The following is a 20,507-nucleotide window of genomic DNA, read 5'->3' on the forward strand; positions in this document are numbered from 1 at the left end:
TATAAAGTTTGTATGGTCAGCAAAAAAATAGAAAGCTCGTGTTGTGTGTACACATTGTCTAATAAAGAAAGAAAAGCTTTAGTACTTATAGAGGACAGAGAGGCTTGAAAAAGGTATCTTCAAGTGTTGCAAATATATGTAAGGAAACTGCAGAATGTGTTCATCATTTATTAAAGTCTGCATGTGATAACCTTTCATAACCAAATTGTATTTTGTCTCTGATTTCATCTGATGTACTCTCCAATCTTTCAAATGTGAATCTGTTTCTAACACTTAATGACTGCACGTTTGATAATATTGTTATCAACAACCATTCATATCTCTGGTAAAAGTTATTTCTGAAATATTTGTTAAGATAATACTACACTATCTATGGAAACAGTTCAATGATAAACTAACAGGACGAAACATAATTTGAGAATTGTCAGAATTTATTCTTTTTAAGCACCAGTAACAATACTTTTAATCTTGAGATACATACTGTAAGGAAGTGCATAAATAAAAGTCATTTTTAGACCCATACTGTATGCTTTTAAATTCAATATAGTTAATCTTAAGCCAAGTGATGAAGAACAACTGATCATTATTAAATATTTCAATTTGTTAACAATTTGTCTTCTTATAAAACACATTTGCATTACTATTTTATAATAATAATTTAAATTTTCACTTATGGACATGGATCTTTTCAATGATTATAATAAAACAAACACACTGTCTCATTATCAAATCATATGCCACATTCATTAAGCTAAAGTAAATAAACATTACACACGAATTTTGAACACAAATATATACCCTGTTACAGCCCCAAAACAAGTAAAAAATGCTTGCTTTCATTCGTGCCTGATAGTGATACGTTCTGTGGACTTATACTGCTAGAAACTGGGTTTTGATAGATGGAGTGAGTAAAGCACAGATAGCCGTTTGTGTAGCTATGTAAATAATGATTAAGCAACAACTTTCTTTCACAAATTGAACATTTACCTTAGATAGGGCCCATTTCATTGTATCATAAAAAACAAACAAACTTTATTTACCTAACTTATAAAATCTGGTGTTTGTAACTAAAAGGTCACCAAATTATTATTAACTACTATTGAAGTTTGTATAAAAGTTGAATTACACATTTAATTTAGAAATAAAAACATGCACAAAAAATTTCAATGATTCATTTGTAATGCTAAATTATTTATTATGGCAATGAACATTCTTTCAGTTCATTTAGGCTTAGATAAGATAAAATTAAAACTGTTTCCATACAAAATAAAACTACAGTGTTCATACACATAAGTAATGTTAAAATTCAAAAATAATAAAAAGAACAATGCAGTAAAAACAAAATAATATGCATTATTCTGTAGCTTTTTGTTTTGTGATGATGGCATATTTCCATATATAGAGATAAGTGGCACATGAGCACATGAAAATATCAGCAAGAAGCAGATATAAGCTAATAATCCACCTAATTCACAGTTGTATCCAACTCCACGTTTGGAACAACCACACACCTCATACCTTTAGGAACCTTTAAAGTTCTCAACCCAGGACTACAGATTATGAACACATTACTTTTGAGAAAGCCTCTCCATTTTTAATGGTTTCTAAACATTAAATAATACAAACTCCATGTTTTCATTAATATAATGAATTCCAGATTTTCAGTGTTTCTACTTTATTTTACTTGAAATGGGTGGTAATGTTAAATTAAGTTTTGAGACATGACTTTGTACACATGTGTAGTTCCAAATCTGCAATTTACTTGTTTTATATCAATGTTTAACTCACAGTACCTCAGTGGCCTACAACATTTAAATTATTGAATTACATGTGTAGATAATCTTTAATAGAAACTTTGTCTCTCATCAGTTTGGCTGGAATATATCCATGTTTTTCTTTTATTTATTTAAATAGTTGCTGTTATATTTACTATTTTTATTTTATGCTGTTGTTGTTTATTTCTTCATTTTTACTGGAATATTAAATTTTTAAATATCAATGAAAAGTAAGCTCTTTTTTATTTGTGTAAAACATTGAGTATTGTTTAATCTTGAATTGATTATTTTGTGGTAAACTTATGATATGCAATGAAGTAAAACCAATTACATCACATAGCTATGTATTGTACTGTTATAACTTGACATAAAAACCAGGTTTTACATATGCTTATTAGCAAAAATACAATCACATGCCAAATGTCTTACCAGCACACTTTGTTGAAATAAATTATTATAGATTATTTGAAGTGTATGAACAAGAATTAATTCTGGTTGAAATGTATAATCAATACGAGGAAGAAAGGAAGTTTCACAGCAAAAAGAAAATAATGCCACTCTCAAACTGTATTTATGACTGATGACTTCAGATATTTGGAAATTACAAAATAAATTGTGTATATCAGTGAATTTTACATTTTTTTAACACCAGCAACTTTAAAAAACATTTGATTACAAACTATTTACATTGGAACTAAGTAACAAACATGAACAGATTTGTGGCAATGATAATCCTCTCAGTGTAGGTGTTGCCAACAGTATTACAGCCAAAGAGTAGGAGTAAATAGAATTTCAACTTTCTCCTTATTTGAATGTCTCACCTTTTCTTTTTTGTAAATGTTTAGGTTTTAAAATTTATAAAACCATTGAATTAGAAACAAGATTATAAAATCTGGGGCAAAAATAAAATCAAAATTGATTAATAAATCTAATGGAATTTTCCTGTGGATAAAATTTCAGCAACTTCAAGATATTTATTTGCCTTGCTTTATAAAGAAAAATGGTTCTACATTAATATTGCTCATAAACGTTATCATTGTTTGACAATACCCAGATTCTTAAAAGCTATATTTTTTACTTGAATACACAGTTGTATGCTTCACCTAAAATGGTTTCCAGCAACTATAGGGTAAAGCTATAATAAATATAAAAAGAAGGCTTTGTATAATATTCATACATATAGATGTATTGAAAATATTGATGAACAATGGCAGCAAAAATCAATATTTGTCCAGTGTGTTTATAGCAACAAACATTTAATTCTTGAAGTTTACAAAAGTATATATTTCACCTTCACCAAACTATACTGAATAGTGTAAAATATTAGGTATAGAAGTTTATCAAGTTCAAAATTTTATAAATGAACCCACAACTTTAAATATAACATAGCTTTGCTACAATTACATATGGTCTGAAATTGTTACAATCTTTGCATTATCCTATCATTTCTGTTTGCTTTTATAAACTGACTCCATCTGTTTTATGTGTAACTTAATTTTTTCTTAAATGTTTGAGTTTTATAAATTTTTATGTCTAATATTTTACCATCTTCAATATAGCTTGCTGAAAAATTATAAGCTATGTTACAGTGTTTACTACATTCAGCATTTTATACACACTTGTATTTGTTCATCATTAGAAGGAATTGAGAACAAAGCTTGTAAGGTTTCTTTTCTTTTTGCCACAAATGAGTTTCTCCTACCGTATTTTGAGCACTGTTTGTTCAAATTTGCTGTAAGTTCACAGTTCTTGCTGTAGATTATGGGATTAATTATTTTTGCAATGGAATTTTGGAACAATTTAAAGATTATTTGTGTGAGCTTCCCAAATGTTTGTACATACTGATATCATGGTTATCAAGGGCAGGAATCCAGTAATAGTACATGAAGTAGACAGTTTGTATATTTTTTACATAAGGTATGTTATCTCTGTAATGGTAATGTTAGTGACAGTATTGGCTACATTGTTTAATACTTATGTATTTTTTATATTATCAGAATTATTTAGTCACCAATTTACACTTCTTTTTCAAGCATTGTATCTTACAATAACAAATGGAAAGACAGACATTAAAGAAAAGCAATAATATGTTTACAGTCTTCCAAGATTTCCAAGACAAATGTTTAGAAGTGATCTAGATAAATAATACACAGCCTCTGAACTGTTAAAGGTATGGTATAAATTATTATTATTTTGCTATGCTATTTTGTTTTACTTTAAACGTATCATCCTAATGAAACACAACAAAAATAATATCAGTAAATATAAAAATTCACTGTTTTGCATGGCTGTTCATCTGATGTGTAAGTTTTAACAATTCTGGTTACTACAGTTACCACAAATGTATCTGCATATGCCCCATGAGCGCATTGAGATGGATATGGTGTCTCTGGTTTTCAACACGCTTTTAATTTTAAATGCTGACTTACATCCTAAATGTAGTGTAATTTGTGGGTAACATATCTTTGTGTTAAGCTTTGTGCTTAACTTCAAACAAACAAACAAAACTGTTTGTGTGATTAGAGGTCAGTCATTACTCTGATTACGATTTTTATTCTCACGAATGCTTTAACACAAGTTTGCAACTTTCAAAACTTATGTTTCTGCTTTCAACTATAATTCGTAAAGACCCGGCATAAACAGGTGGTAAAGGCACTCGACCCCAAATCCGAGGGTCACGGGTGCGAATCCCCATCACACCAAACATGCTCGCCTTTTCAGCAGTGAGGGCGTTATAATGTTACGGTCAATTCTACTGTAAGTTGGTAAAAGAGTAGCCCAATTTAGCTGCCTTCCCTCTAGTCTTACACTGCTAAATGAGGGACGGCTAGCGCAGATAACTCTCGTGTAGCTTGGCGCGAATTTCAAAACAAACCAATACTTTGAAAATTAAATAAAAGGTTGAACAATTGCTAAATTTCTATACATTTTTATTTTAAAAGAAAGGTGATGTTTCGGTCTCGCGAGCTTCGTCAGATCTTACAGTTTTCAACAAAGGCGCATGCATATAATGATAAGAACTGCATGTATAGTGTGTGAAATGTCGGCGATTGTTCGATCTTTCGTTTAATATATTTTGGTCGGCTTTAACTATATGTCTTTAAAATATTCTTTCGTAATAGCTTCGTTTTGAATTGAATTTTCGAAGTTGTAAATTGTAATATATTGTCACAAGTTTAGTGTAGAGCTATATATTATATTTTCTCAACCCAAATAAGCCGTTTTTGCATATATATTTCTCTACAAGTGGGTTTTCTCGACATCGAGAGCTATATATTGTTGTTATTGCCATTAAAATAGAAAATAGAACTTTCTTCATACAACAATTATCTATCTGATATTGTAGGCACGTCACGTTACTAAGGGTAAAGCCTTAGAAACTAAAAAAAATAGCTATAATCGATGTAAAATACAAACGGTGCGTTAAAAAGTTTATTAAGTAATCTGTTTTAAGAAAATCTTTTCGCTTTTGATAAAATCTGACAAGTTTTTCATTACGATCAATCTGTTGTTGATGGTTGCTGTAGGAATTGGTGGTGGTGTTATTTATATTTCAAACATTAACAAGTTTGTGTAAGTGATGAGTTTCATTTTAAACCATTGGCTTGGTTAGTTCATGTAAAAAAGTATTTGATTGCGAAAAACGTGGAATTAAAGCAACAAAGATTATATTGTCTCTCTTTAGTGAATTTAATCCGTAATTCTGAAGTAATATCCTTAAATTTGTTTTTCAATAAATAATTATTGAGGCACACCTTTGGTGTTAATTTGTATAATTCGCAATTACTGTTTGTTTGTTTTTAAATTTCGCACAAAGCTACTCGAGGGCTATCTGTGCTAGCCGTCCCTAATTTAGCAGTGTAAGACTAGAGGGAAGGCAGGTAGTTATCACCACCCACCGCCATCTTTTGGGCTACTCTTTTACCAACGAATAGTGGGATTGACTGAAACATTATAACGCCCCCCACGGCTGAAAGGGCGAGCATGTTTGGCGCGACCGGGATGCGAACCCGCGACCCTCAGATTACGAGTCGCACACCTTAACACTCTTGGCCATGCCGGGCCCAGAATTACTCATTTACAGTATATTTACGCTAATGTAAATCAGTTGTTGGTCCTACGGATGTTTGTAAAGATGTGTATGTCTATTGTTGGTATGTATACTAAAATAATAAGTTATTCAACTTGTTACGAACACATTACAAATTTGACATCCTTGAATCGCTTTATTTTATCAGTTATCTTGAGAGCTACCACCATCAATGCTCAGTCGTGGATACCCTTTCCGAGTACTCAAGACACATTAAGATCATCTTTTGGGTATTCACGACATTCATATGTCTTGAATTATGTGTTTTCATACTCGAGGAATTAAAGGTAAGATTTTATTTCAAATCGCCTAATATTGGAATTTTACCGATAATCCTTTAGCCAATTGAAGAAAACTTTGATTTAAACACGATTACACGATTTATTTATTGGTGGTTATCGCATAAATTAATTGTCAGGGTTACTTGTTTAAAATTTATATTTTTATAGTGATTAACTCAATTTATGCTTGTCAAGCATTTTTTTGTCTAGAAGTTTACAGAAATGCAGTGAAATATATAGGTGTGATGGACAAAGTTTCTAATTTGTTAGTGGTAGTAAATTTGGCAATAAATGAACAGTACGCACGTTGCTTATTTTAAAATAGTGTATAGTTAGATGTACAAAAATAATTTAAACTGTGTATCATAGTTGTATTTTAAATCCTACACTATAGAGTTCTCTCTTTGTTGTCAACAAACTGCTTTAGAATCCAGGTGAAAAGCTGAACTATCTTTCATTATTTTTAATTTAAACAATAACAGTGTATAACTCTTATTTCTTTTACCTTTATGTGGTTCCTTTTATCATAACCGTATTCTCACTTTTGATGCACGTCTTCTGTTTTTACGAAAGGCAGGTTCAGTGGTCTTAGAAAACATTTTGACGATACAAGTTATTCTCTCAAAATGGAATAAAATTGTTAATCTCCCTTTAACATATTAACCGTTTGGCTATTCGTTCCTACGACGTTTAATTTACTTTTTCTAACCTTCCTCTGAACGAAACTATCTTTCAGTTAACTAACTTTACTTTTTGCTCTCTTCCCGCTCACTCGCTTGGTAGTAGCCTTTTTATATCTCGCTCTCACTAGGCAGTTAAAATTTAGATCAGTAACTCACAAACAACTTCCAACGATCGTCTGCTTTTAATTCTGATTATGAAAAAAAAATCGCACAAAATAAATAAATGAATACTACTTATACCAAACTGCCTTTTATATCTGAAAACGATGTAACAACAAACCAACAGCACAGAACAATACAGGAATTATTATTTATGTTTGAAAAATGAAAGATTGATTTTTTTGTCTAACTAGGAGATTTAACGTCACTCACATCATTTATGGTGTAATTTGGAACGTTCTATATAGCAGTCGAAACATATAATTAGGCCCAGCATGGTCAAATGGTGAGGGCACTCATCTCGTAATATAATGAAAGTCGCGGATTCCAATCCCCGTCACACCAAACATTCTTTCCCTTTCAACTGCAGGTGCGTTACAATGTGACGGACAATCCCACTATTCGTTGGTAAAGGAGTAGACCAAGAGTAAATGGTGGATGGTGATGATTAGTTGCTTTCCCTCTGGTCTTGCACTGCTAAATTAGGGACTGCTAGCGTAGATGACCTATGTGTAACGTTGCACAAAACTTAAAAACAAACAATATAATTTATTTTTGTTGACAAACACTTTTTTATATTTATTTTGCATAATCACTGTCCTTCTATAGTACTTAATATTATTTACTTTCGGTGGTTTATAAAAGACATTGTATTACTGATATTAAATTTCTTGAAAATTTGTTTGTGTTTAAGCACAAAGCTATCTGGGCTCGGCCCACTTCGAGTATTAAAACCCGATTTCTTGCGGCATAATTCTGCAGACACGCTACTGTACTACAAGGTGGCTTTCATATTCATTTTTATTTGACTCAATGGACACTCAGTATTTTGCTTTGCAGCTTCTTGAGGAGTGTTCCAGTAAAACACAAACGGTAATTGACAGTTTAAGGAATAGTTGGTTTAAATGATGAATTTCAGTTAATGAGAATTAACAAATGTGGTGCTACAAGAGTATTTGTTAGTAATATCAAAATACGATATGTTGTTTTATATTTTTTAAATGTTATAATCATCCTCAAGAGCAAACGTATTTCGTAAAAGTACTTTCTATCTCGCTAACAAGGATTAACTTCCGCCTTTGAGCCGTGGCCCGGCATGGCCAAGCGTATTAAGGCGTTCGACTTGTAATCCGAGGGTCGCGGTTCGAATTCCGGTCGCACCAAACATGTTCGCCCTTTCAACCGTGGAGGCGTTATAATGTGACGGTCAATCCCACTATTCGTTGGTAAAAGAGTAGCCCAAGAGTTGGCGGTGGGTGGTGATGACTAGCTGCCTTCCCTCTAGTCTTACACTACTAAATTAGGGCTGGCTAGCACAGATAGCCCTCGTGTAGCTTTGTGCGAAATTGCCACAATAATTCCGCACCACCCCTATTGAAATCAAAGTTTACAATATGTTTTTCATGCATCATCTCTCCACCAACAGCACATCTGAGTGGAAAAATAATCGCAAACAGATAAACATCCACGTGTGGGTAGTTTGAGGATCAAATGTAAATGATGTATTTACATTTTAAGCCATGAAATCAGGGAATGACACGGGAATGGCATTGACCCATGGATCTGGGATTATGTCACCTGGTATCTAAGGGAAGCCCAATCCATTGCATGAAATCAACTCCTGCGACCACGAAAGTGATACAAAACATTTAAAGGTTAGAAATACCACCATCACAAGAGAAAACAAGATAATGTCCAGGACAGAAGCAGAAACAATCCCCATATACCCTCTGTTACCCACAGCACATAAAAATGAATTGTGGGAGAAAGCTGGACAACTAGAAACCAGTATAAGGACTTACGTTAATTGTTTCACTTTAAAACGAGTCCACATTGTACTAAAATTTGTGCAATGGTAGGGTAATGGTATCTAATTGAAAGAGCGATCTGTACTGAGACATCTCACTCTGTTGTATGTGTCTAACGGTAGAGAATGGTTCACCTTCTAGACCAGCAGAAAACCACCAGCCTATTCTGAAATAAATGGTTATAGTCATCTAGGTGGAACCCATCCAGCAGGATACATTCATGGTTAAACACTTCAGTGACTTGAAAGAAGAACAGGAGGTAGAGGTCATTAGTGTGTGTGTATGGATTGCAATCCTCGAGATATTTTACTGGTTGATCATGAAACCCTATTTTGAAAAGCAGACTATTCACTTTTATTCAATCATGGTATAGCAGGTATTGGCAGCCATCCCCTTCTGCTTAACACATGCTGTACATTGGTAATACAGTCCTGAATTGGCCTATTTATAAAGGATATATCACGAAGTCATAGACCCTGTAGTAATCTTATGAAACATCCCATATGAAAGGTGAGCGTGCAAAGCCATGAATATAGCGTGTGAATTAACATGGCACACAATGTGGATTTGTGTATAAGAATACTTGCTCAGGCATCACTTGCCATGGAGTAGGATCCAATAGAAGTAACTTGAATCAAAGGCCCCAGGAAGAAAAGAAAGCAATAATAAAAACCTACCTAGTGTAATACCCACACTGATTTCCAAAGTACAGACACAGGTGGCAGGTGATACTCCAAGGATGCAGAAACCACGACGTGATAGACATGAGAGATAAATGTACAGCTCTGCTAAATGTCAAATGATATGAAAAGCAAAGGGAATGGAAACGTGACATTACTGGAAAGAAGTAACACAGGACAACGTACATTTGATAGGGGAAACAGAGGAATAAGGCAATTGGATTTAACAATGAACCAAATTAGTAAGGGTAAAGGAAGAAAGATCTTTAAAAGAAGGGAATTGCCAAAAGATAAATAGATAGGTATTGGAACTCGTGAACATGCTATGCAGGCAATAACAATAAAGACAACATATCACACATAGACGTCTGCCTGGATCAGGAGACGGTAGAGATGAAGTTAGTTGGTTGGCTATCTGCATCACACAGCCGGTGAAAAATTAAAAATAAAAGTTACTAAAATTCAAAAAAGGAATCATTTTAGAAAAACACATATGCCAATTTTCGAATTAAAAACTTAAATAGAATTAAAATGGCAAATGACCCGTAAAAATTTTAAAACACAACTGAGGTGGACAGTGTCACTATCGCTAATAACGCTGTCCAACGTAAGGGATGAACCCATAGTAAAAATGGTGTTGTCATTCACAGTCGTAATGACGGCATGACACTAAAATGTGAGCTACATGTGACTTGAATGTCACACAGATCACATTTTGGTGTATCAGTCCCAGATAAAAGAAAACGATTGGATAAAAACCGTGATCAATGTGTCGACTAGCCAGGCAACCTCCTCCTTTCAATACACATGGAAGCAATAGGACCAAAGAGCAACAGAAGGTTTGATCTAGAAAAGTTTGTTATCATGTTGCTTATTCCAAGTCGACTGTATATCCGGGCATAACTAGACCTTGAATACAGGACCATATTTCATGTATGAGTCAAGCACGACTGTGATATCACCAGAGCAGACAGACTTAGCTGTGATGCCACCGAGTTCATTCCCGCAAATATAGATGTGGCCTAGTATTCAGAAAAACCGGAGAGAAGTAGATGATGGTGAGTATGATTAGCCAACTCTTGCTTGGAATGAGTGCAAAAATGGCAGTCGCCAAGAAACAAGTGAAAACACACAACTCCAAAGTATAAGATACAAACAGAGAGCTTCTAACATGCAACGAAAGATATATGGTGCTAAAGCCAAACCATATGTATGTTACCCCGCGATAGAAAAATAAAGATATGGGTTATAACACTCTGATGTGGGATTGTAAAGAAAAACCTTGGAGGTGCCCAACTTAATCATCCAAATCTGAAGAGAGAAATCTCACTAAAATTTAAGCTAAGATTCCATGATAAAGCATGAACATGTTTTTAACACTAGACAAGTCCATGGTCATTTTGGAGGCCACAAACTGGCGGGAGAAGACGCCTTAAACCTCGCGAGAAAGATTCAATAACCTCTTGTGTAAAATGATCATTGCACCACCTCTGAAAGACGCTAGGATAGAATGAGATCCTGAGGAGAACAAAAGGAAGCAGGATGAGAAGTAAGAAAGGGATGATGAAACCTTCAGACAATACCCTGACAAACTTCTACTAGACCTGAACTCATCAAGTGAGCATTAGAACTGTTTGTTGACGAATCATGCGACTTCATGACAAACAATAAGTGTGGCACCAGAGGAAGAAGGAACAGACTAAGGCTAGGAAGGGGATGGTTAGAGGACAGGAAACTGTGCTCTTCTTGGCTTTGTCTCAAACAAATGGGTCACCAAATGATAAACGATGCATTATTGTTGGACTGAAGCAACCTTCAACTCCAAAGACTCAAAAATTATGTCACACATGCAAGGTGTTACAAACTGTGCCACATGGAGGTCTCATGGATAAGAAGTATGGAGATGGATCCACAAGCATATGACATAATGACCCAAGTGATCCTAACAACAAAGAAACCACGTTTGCAGGGCCAGAGCCGAAGACCACAGGCAGGCCAATGTGGAAATAAGGAGTGAGAGGACTTTCCCAGAAAACTCCTTCATGTTCCTGTGAAAACTTCAGACAAGAGCTAGATCATTGAGATGTATTGCAACAAAGTCATCACAGAATGACAAAGACAGGAGTAGTGAATACCTGGTAGATAAATGGGAGATTTGTGATTTGCCACTCCCACTCCTGAACAGGCAGAAGTGAACCTAACCATTTTCTTGGTCCAGATATGAACAATCTATCCAACCTTAAGAGAGAGTGAAGGAAATGATCCATCGCGCGTAAGGGTTGAGACATGTTAATGCCATCACCGAACTGAGATGCGAAATACTCAACACAAACCCGATTATCAAGGGATGGGTGAAAAGTAAATGAGGTAGGGAGGCAAAACTGTGTAAAAGGTAAAGACTGGGACCATAAGAGGTAGGATGAAGAGACAAAACATCACATGAGAAATAAATTCCAAGAAACAGATGAAAGTTGATCAGAAATCTCGGTAAGTGTGTGAGAAGGCATGGGAATCTTGGTTGGGGTGAGGAGAAATTATCAAAATCCCTTTCAGACAAATGTTGTCCCATATAATACTAAAATTTCCTAAGAATGAATGCAGGTAAATAGCCTGCTGGGTCGCTTGCACCCGTGGCCTGAAGTATGGCATCATAGGAATGAGAACTATCCGAAGTAGTAACGTTAACAGCGTAATTCAGGCTTGAGATCGAACAAACAAGTGAAGTATTAAAACAGAGATAAATAAATTCTTTCAAACTCAAAGTAGAAATTTCTTGAAATAAATTGTAAGTCACACTAACGTAAACCACTCCAACCAAAACTTGAAGAAAAAGGAAAATGTCTAACCCTCAGCAACACAAAAAAAGTAATTGTTTGGTAGAGACACATAAGAGGGAGATACATTCGTCACGTGACGATGGTGTATTCCTATTGGTGGAAAGATGACGCTTTATGATTTGTATGGAAGATATGTTGAAATCTTTCATTCCAATAGGTAGGTGCAAAATGGTTGTGGCATGCGTTATTAATGGGAAAACTTAATCTTGTAAGGAAAGTCCCTTATAACAAGAGGCCCGGCATAGCCAAGCGTGTTAAGGCGTTCGACTCGTAATCCGAGGGTCGCGGGTTCGCATCCCCGTCGCGCCAAACATGCCCGCTCTTTCAGCCGTGGGGGCGTTATAATGTGACGGTCAATCCCACTATTCGTTGGTAAAAGAGTAGCCCAAGAGTTGACGGTGGGTGGTGATGACTAGCTGCCTTCCCTCTAGTCTTACACTGCTAAATTAGGGACGGCTAGCACAGATAGCCTCGAGTAGCTTTTTGCGAAATTCCAAAACAAACAAAGACTTAATTATTACAAACTGTAAATGTATATATATCGTTTTTCATTGCAGTTACTTTTTTCATAACATTATTACACTATATGTGATGCAATGGATAAACACGATTTAACTTTGAAAATATTCAATTGTTTGACATCAGAAACATCTTGCCATTTTCTGATATATCAAGGAAAAAATTAGTTACAAATGGGTATTGTGATTCATCTCATCCAAATACAGTTAGTACATTTTATATCAACAAGACTTTGCATTACAAAATAACTAGCCTCAGTAAAAATAGTATCATAGTTCAGAAAGTATTATAAATTATTGGATATTTCGATATAAAAGGGTAAATTGGGAAACTCCGTAAAAAGTCATCATTACCATGTGAACTTTTAATGTTCTATAGATATATATATAAATACTCATATATATTTCATTATACAGACATATTTTTTTTAGTATCAAAATTATTTTAAGCAGTTAAGTTAGGTTATTGAATTATTCATTAAGTTACATCCTTTTTTTCAGATATATCTCCTCATTACAACAAACGGGAAACCAGAGATCAAAATTCGTTTGTCTCCGCTCTTTAGAGACTTTCTGGAAGTGAATGCAGATAAACTATACACTGCTTCTTAACTTTCAAAGGTATGTTATAAATTACTATTATTTTACTAAGATATTTTCTTCTTCATTGAACCTAACATCCTAATAAACACACAATAAAAAATAATAACAGTAGTTGTGAAAGTTCATTGTTATGCTTCGCTGTTCATTTAACAGTATGAGAACTTTAACTTGAAATACCGCCTCATAATTAAATATTGTTTATTTTGTAATATCCATATCTTTTACTGGTGAAAAAATAGAATAATATTTGCCTCCGTGACCAATGTATTTATTTTCACTTATAAAATTTTTTAGCTACATTTAAATCCATTCATTCCAATTTACTTTAGTTGATTTGTAACTGGAAGAAGTGTTTCAACTGAATAGTAATGTTCCTATGATAAAAATTTCTGACATTATAGAACTCGGTTTTGTTGGAGATCGTTTTCAGATACTTTAAATTTAATGCATTCACTATTAATAGAAACATTTGTTTATACTATATTTTGTACAGTTCATTTAAGAGGTAGTTCTCTCTATATGTTAAGAAAAAAAGAAGATTCCAGTGAAGCAGAATATTAATAACTTTTTATATTTACATGTGTAACTTTAATAAGATATAATTTATTGTATAATAATAAGAGTTACTTTCCTGTTTGTTGTATTTGCATAAATTTTTGCAATTGCAAATGCTTTAAATTCAAAAATAAATAAATGACATTTTTATGCCTTATAAATAAAAATAATAATCATAAAAACTGTGTTAGTTGGTTATGTAAATACTTATAAAAGAAACCATTTATGCATATCTGAACACATTTTAACATGATTAAGAATATAACATCATTCCACATTTTTGAGTACTTTCTCAGATGCATGAGTGAGAGAAAAATAAACAAATCTACTAAAAATGTGAAACAAATATTTTTTTAAATGCAAATAAAAAAATTTAAATATTTTTTTAAATAATTCATGGAGAAATTTATTTCTTTAATGGTTTGAGAAAAGGAATTAAAAGAACCTTGTTGATTTTGTTTTTCTACTTTTGTGTGATCTTTATACCTGTTTAGAGTTCAACTTTTATTCCAAAGTAAGGAAAATATTATAATATATCGTAAATTTTTATACAATTGGGAATGGTTCAAGAAGTTATAGAAAGACTTGTTGCACTGCTGATATGAAGTGAATTTATTTTATTTTTATGATAAAGTGTATGTAACATTTTTATCAGTAGAAATTTCAAACCTGAAGACATCTGCTGATGGAGGAATAGTTGAAAATAAATTTTTATAGATTCTTACACAGTTCTTGTTAGATTTACAGACTTATAAAACTTAAACCGTTTTTTTTTTCAAGTGTTAAAAATGCCATCAATGTTCAGAATGGTTTAGTCGTATTTTAGCCTAACTTGTTGCCCTTTTTTTGTGGAAATCGTGTCGGTAAAAATTTGTAGTTTAACATATAGAATTATTTACTCTTAATTTGTCAGCATATCATTAGAGTGTTCTACTCTGTAAGAATACATTAAACTTATAATATACAGACACTAATTTAATAAAATGGGTATAATGTACAAAAAGCATATTTTCTGAACAAATATTTTTACTTTATACACAGAATCTGGCAGAGCAGTGACAACGAATGTCTAATGGATTTTGTATATTTATTTTTATATCTATGTTTCTATGTGTTTAATGTATATATATGTATATGTATATCTATCTATATAAATATATGTAACGTATATTGTCAAATATGTTTTGCAAATGTCCCACCTGTTATGTATATTTGTAGATTCTGTAATATAAGTATCAAAATTGTGTGAATTGTGTATATAATAAATTTGTGTTTAAACAGACAATTGTTTGTATCAGTTTCGTTGGCAAATATCATAAATTTAATACACATTGACACTCAATTAACTTCAAATTCAAATAACAATTTTTGACTATTTTAAACCGTGATACATAACATAATAAATCGGAGACTCGTCTGTGTAATACGCAATATGATAAAACACATATTCAAAACTCGTTACTATGTAAAAAATATTCTCATACACATGTTTAAATGACTTGCAAGAAGCAGTTTACAAAGCCAGCATCACTTTAGCAAAAGTATGTTTACAGTGTGTGTTCACCAGATTTCTCCATGAGCAGCAGCATACTGTGTACACAATAAGCCAACAAAGAAAAATAAAATATTTCATTAAAGAATTATACCACGAACAAAGCGAAACGAGTTAAGAAATATTTTCTATTTTACTGAATATTTGTAACATTTATGAAGTACAAGCACACAGCAATTTTCCGTAATTCAGTTGTGCAGGATTTGAAAATAATAATGTATTTCTGTCATGTAAGAAGATTTGTGAATCGGGAAGAAAAGAAAAAAACGTACTTAAATCAAATTATTATTTAGTTCAACACAATGAACATATTTTTGTAATTACTTTTGTACCCAAAAATATAAACAATCTGAAGAAAAGGGTCAAAACTGGTGTAAAATATGCATCCTCATTCGTCATGATGTTTTAATGAAATTATATCTTTTAGTCTCATAAACTGTATTGTTGTTGTTTTTGTATGTATTGTATTTTAAACATATCATTTGAACGACCAGTAGTAATCGGCCATCATGATGATGTTGCACCTTTCCAGATAACTACTCTCTACTTCTTAATGTATTGATGAAGCAGTCAAATTGCTTTACCATTTCCTTTGTCACTCTAATCTGGCTCGCCCAGCAAGCATCAAAGTAAATTTTTAGCTCAACTGTTTTTCAGCCGGATATGTCTTTTTGGTATTTGATTCACTTGGCAGGTACATATGAACTACTGAGAAAGACATAGCTCGTTTCCAGTGCTGAGTAAAAATCAGCTACAGGAATGACTGATTTCACTTCATCCTCAATGACCAAGTTCATCTTACGGGAAAGACATGATCTCTTTTATTCTTTGCTAAACACCACTTCACTTACCCTGAGCTGTAAAATTTCGTATATCAATTGCACTTTATATTAGCTTCTCCTAGATATATGCATATGAACTTTCGGCTGTCTTGAAACCAATAGCTTCTGTCAAGATATTTCAATGTCAAATCCTTTCCGTCTCACAAATCAGGCAAGTATACTCTACAAACTGAGCTGAAAGTTTAATCAGCTATAAAGCACCGATGAGGTTTTTTTTTTCTAAATCTTGAACTACCTTTTCTTTTCTACCAAAATCACTGGTCATCATTAACAGTTTAATCTTACTTTAACTTTCTCTATAACTTTAATCTAATAACTTCGGTTTACCTCGCTGTGTATCTAGAATTTCGACCGGTTTGCCGAAATTTATCACTCGCTGTGACAGCGGTAAGTCAATAGATTTACGACTATAAAATCAAAGGTTTGATTTCCCTTGGTGTACAAGAGCAGCTAGTTTAGCTATAAGAAAACACACACTCTGCCAAGATTCTGTTACAACACAAAGCGATCGAACGATTAACGCAAGACATCATACCAACATATCACTACCAGATTTCGCTTTATAATTCAGAAAGAAAGATTTGTAAGGCATTTTCAACCGTAGATCTTTCAACCAACAAAATATTCCAACAATGTAATAATCGACCGGTTACAGCATGACATTCTGGAGACATTTTACTGCATACCGCCTCCTCAAAGCTCAGAAAGCAAAAAATGCCACTAACTTTCACTTTTTGATTTTTTAATTAAATGATTATTTGAACTGCTGATCTACTAGTTTATCCTAATCATAATAATTAGGAACTTGGCAAATAGAACCTTGACCGATCATCAAAATTGGCAGACTTTTCTTCATCGGTCTTTCTTTGTCTGCATCCGTAAAAAAAAAGAAAGAAAAAGTGTGTGTTTTCTTATAGCAAAGCCACATCGGGCTGTCTGCTGAGTCTAGCGAGGGGAATCGAATCCCTGATTTTAACGTTGTAAACCCATAGACTTACTGCTGTACCAACAGGGAGTTCGGCGAAGAAAATTATATATTACAGTACTACTATGATTTGAGACAACCACCTTATCCTGATACCTCGAATAACTAGTTGTACAGGGGCCTATTGCTGATATAGATTTTAAGTTCTTTGATATGTTCAAGGTAACTAATAATTCACTTCATCAGTCTGGTGATAGATAAAATAAAGTTTATTCCTTGTTAAAGGGGTGGACATGCTGAAAAAGAACAAGCACCATAGCGTCTGAGGAACCACCAGTAAAGCAATCATGAGAGGCTTTCCAGAAGAGACCCAGTATAGAAGTCCTTTCCAAGTCACCTATGGTTATCACAAACTGGTCCACATTGAAACAGACTCAATTTATTAAGTGTCATTACAAAAAAATGGCAGTCAAATGGACACAGGTCTGGACACATTAAAACCAGGTAAACATGGGTTGATGAAAATACCTTCCGTCAGTTGTAAGGGTAGACCTGAAGTTCACAGGATGGGTAGCTGAAGCTAAGAACTTGGTGAAGGTCCAAGCAGATCTCATGGCATCCAGCCACCGATCAATATGGCATACTCAATAAAATATGTATCTCTGCTCCATGAGTAAAATGCAGTAATAAAAAGTGAGTTTAGAGAGGATCCGAACAATACATTGCAGATTATATTGGTTTAGGCACGTGGCGTCGCTGTCACAAAAAGGAAGAAAAGCTGAAGACATACAGAAATGAAAATGTTAGGAGTCAAACAGATTATTTGTTAATTAGGAGAGAGAAAGTGACGAGATGGGAAGTTGCAGATTACTAAGTAATATTACGCAAAGTCTTAAGCTACACCACAGGCCTTTAGTGATAAATTACGAAGTGAAAGGGACAAGCAGAATAGTGGTTTAAACAGTGTACCATCAAAATAAGGTGGAGAAGTTTAAAGAAAGAAATGCATCAAAGGAGTTCTTAGAAAGGATGGTGATAGAGTGCAGGCATATATAATGGGATAAAAATGTGAATGATACATGGGAAGAGGTTGTCAAAATATATGTTAGACTTGGTGATCAAAGAGGGAAAATATTTCCAGAGTGGTGGAATGAGTAAGTGCAGACTAATGTAAAAGAGAAAGAAAAATTTAAGAGGCGGCAGTGAACCAGTGAAATCTGGATTGATACGTAGTATTGAAAAAAGAAATATATTAGGCTATATTACCAAACAGAGAACATGTGCAAAGCTTTATGAGAAATTTGAAGGGAAGAATAGAGGAAGAAGAAAATTATGTGCAGATTAGCCAAAACAAGTGAAGGAAAACGAGGGATATGTATGGTGTGAATTTATTAAGGATAATAATGCCATTGTTATTGTAAAGATGATAGATACCAAAATTAAATGGGGATTATACTTGAAACACTTATTAGATGAAGAGTGTAAACATATGAGGAAATAGTTAAAGAGTTAGAGAAAAAGGGAGAGCAATCAGCTCAGACGGTATATATATATATATACTCATATGTGTAGGCTTTTCAGTATTGTATTTATAGAACAAAGGAATGTCTGCAGCAACTATCAATGTATAGTAATTTTGTGTCATACAATGAAGATATAGAAGAGGATTACAAATCAGAGACTGAGAAAAGAGACAGAAAATTTTAGTTTTATGTTTGTTAGCTCAACAATAGATGTTATATTTCTATTGAGAAGATTGATAAAGGAGTATGTGGAGGAAAGAAAAGACTTGAACATGATATTCATCGACCTAGAGAAGGCTAATGACAGAGTGCCAAGAGAAATGATACTGTGGTGCGCAAGAAAAAGGAATGTCCCACGAATGTACGTGAGCCTCATACATAATGTATGGGAAGTAACAGAAGCATTTGGAAAAACTGTGATAGGAAACTAAGAGAAATTTCCACTGAAAGGTAGAGTCTATCAGGGATTCAAAATCACACCTCTCCCTTTTATAACAGTGCTTGACAAAACATACAAAGACAAATGCAATGGTGTATATTATTTGCAGTACATTTTGTACTTTGTGGAGAAAACAAATGTAAATTAAAGTGGAAATAGAATGGTGAATATAATGTCTATAGAAATATAGTCCGAATGTAAGTAGGAGAAAACAGACAACAAGATAACAAAATTCAAGGAGAGGAGAAGAGAGAGAGAATGGCAAGGTACTTCACTATGGCGAAGAGTTAAAGAAAGGGAGGACGTTTAAAAATCTCAGAACAACATATGGAATACTGAGTAAAGAGGTCAAGAAAAGTATAGATAAAGCATGGATGACATGGGGAGAAGTCGTTAGAGTGACAGTGGCGTATTTACGTAGGGGATAGAGGGGGCTCAGCCCCAGCGCCTATTGATAATTTTATTCTATGTAAAATTACATGGGTTGTAGGGTCCACAAGAATTATTCGCTTATGGGCCCACACAATATTAAATCCGCCACTGAGAGTGATGTCTTACAGTCACATGTGAATAGAGACAGAAAAAATTATAAGGCGATTAATGTTGGAGTTTAAGAAATGAGGAGCAGATGGTGAGGTGGGTGGCAGGTGTATCAAAGATAGACGACACAAAATGTAAAGAAAGAGGTTGAAGGTAACTACATTTTACAAAGAAGACAAGAGAAATATGTTGTTTAGGAGAATGAAGAATGTAAAAGGGGAAGGAAAACCTTAAAAGATAGTGATGAATATAATACGAAACGATACTAGAGTATGCCAAATCAGGAACCAATAGATGGCAAGGACAAAAAATAAGTTCCATGTAATTAGGGAAACTACTAAATAGGAGATTTGTATTTGGATCAGAATTAGTTATCTATATATTCTTACGCGAACAATTTTCCGTTTGAACATCTTTTGTAAAGTTACACGTTAGAATAATTTACAATTTAAGACATCTTATAGAAACGTTACAGAAGAAATAAAGGAATTTATCATCGTATAGATTGAGCTTTTTTCACTATCTAATTTAAAAGAATCTACAGAACAAAAGAATAAAGTTATAGAACTATATTTTGTGAATTTGGCGCGTCACTTTGTGATCGTGCAGAGTGTGTGAAAGCGAAATTTTCTCTTGAATTTTCCGCAAAGCTACACGAAGGCTATCTGTGTTAGTTGTCCCTAATTTTGCAGTGTAA

Source organism: Tachypleus tridentatus, chromosome 6 (assembly GCF_004210375.1).
Source record: "Tachypleus tridentatus isolate NWPU-2018 chromosome 6, ASM421037v1, whole genome shotgun sequence".
Lineage (NCBI taxonomy): Eukaryota > Metazoa > Arthropoda > Merostomata > Xiphosura > Limulidae > Tachypleus > Tachypleus tridentatus.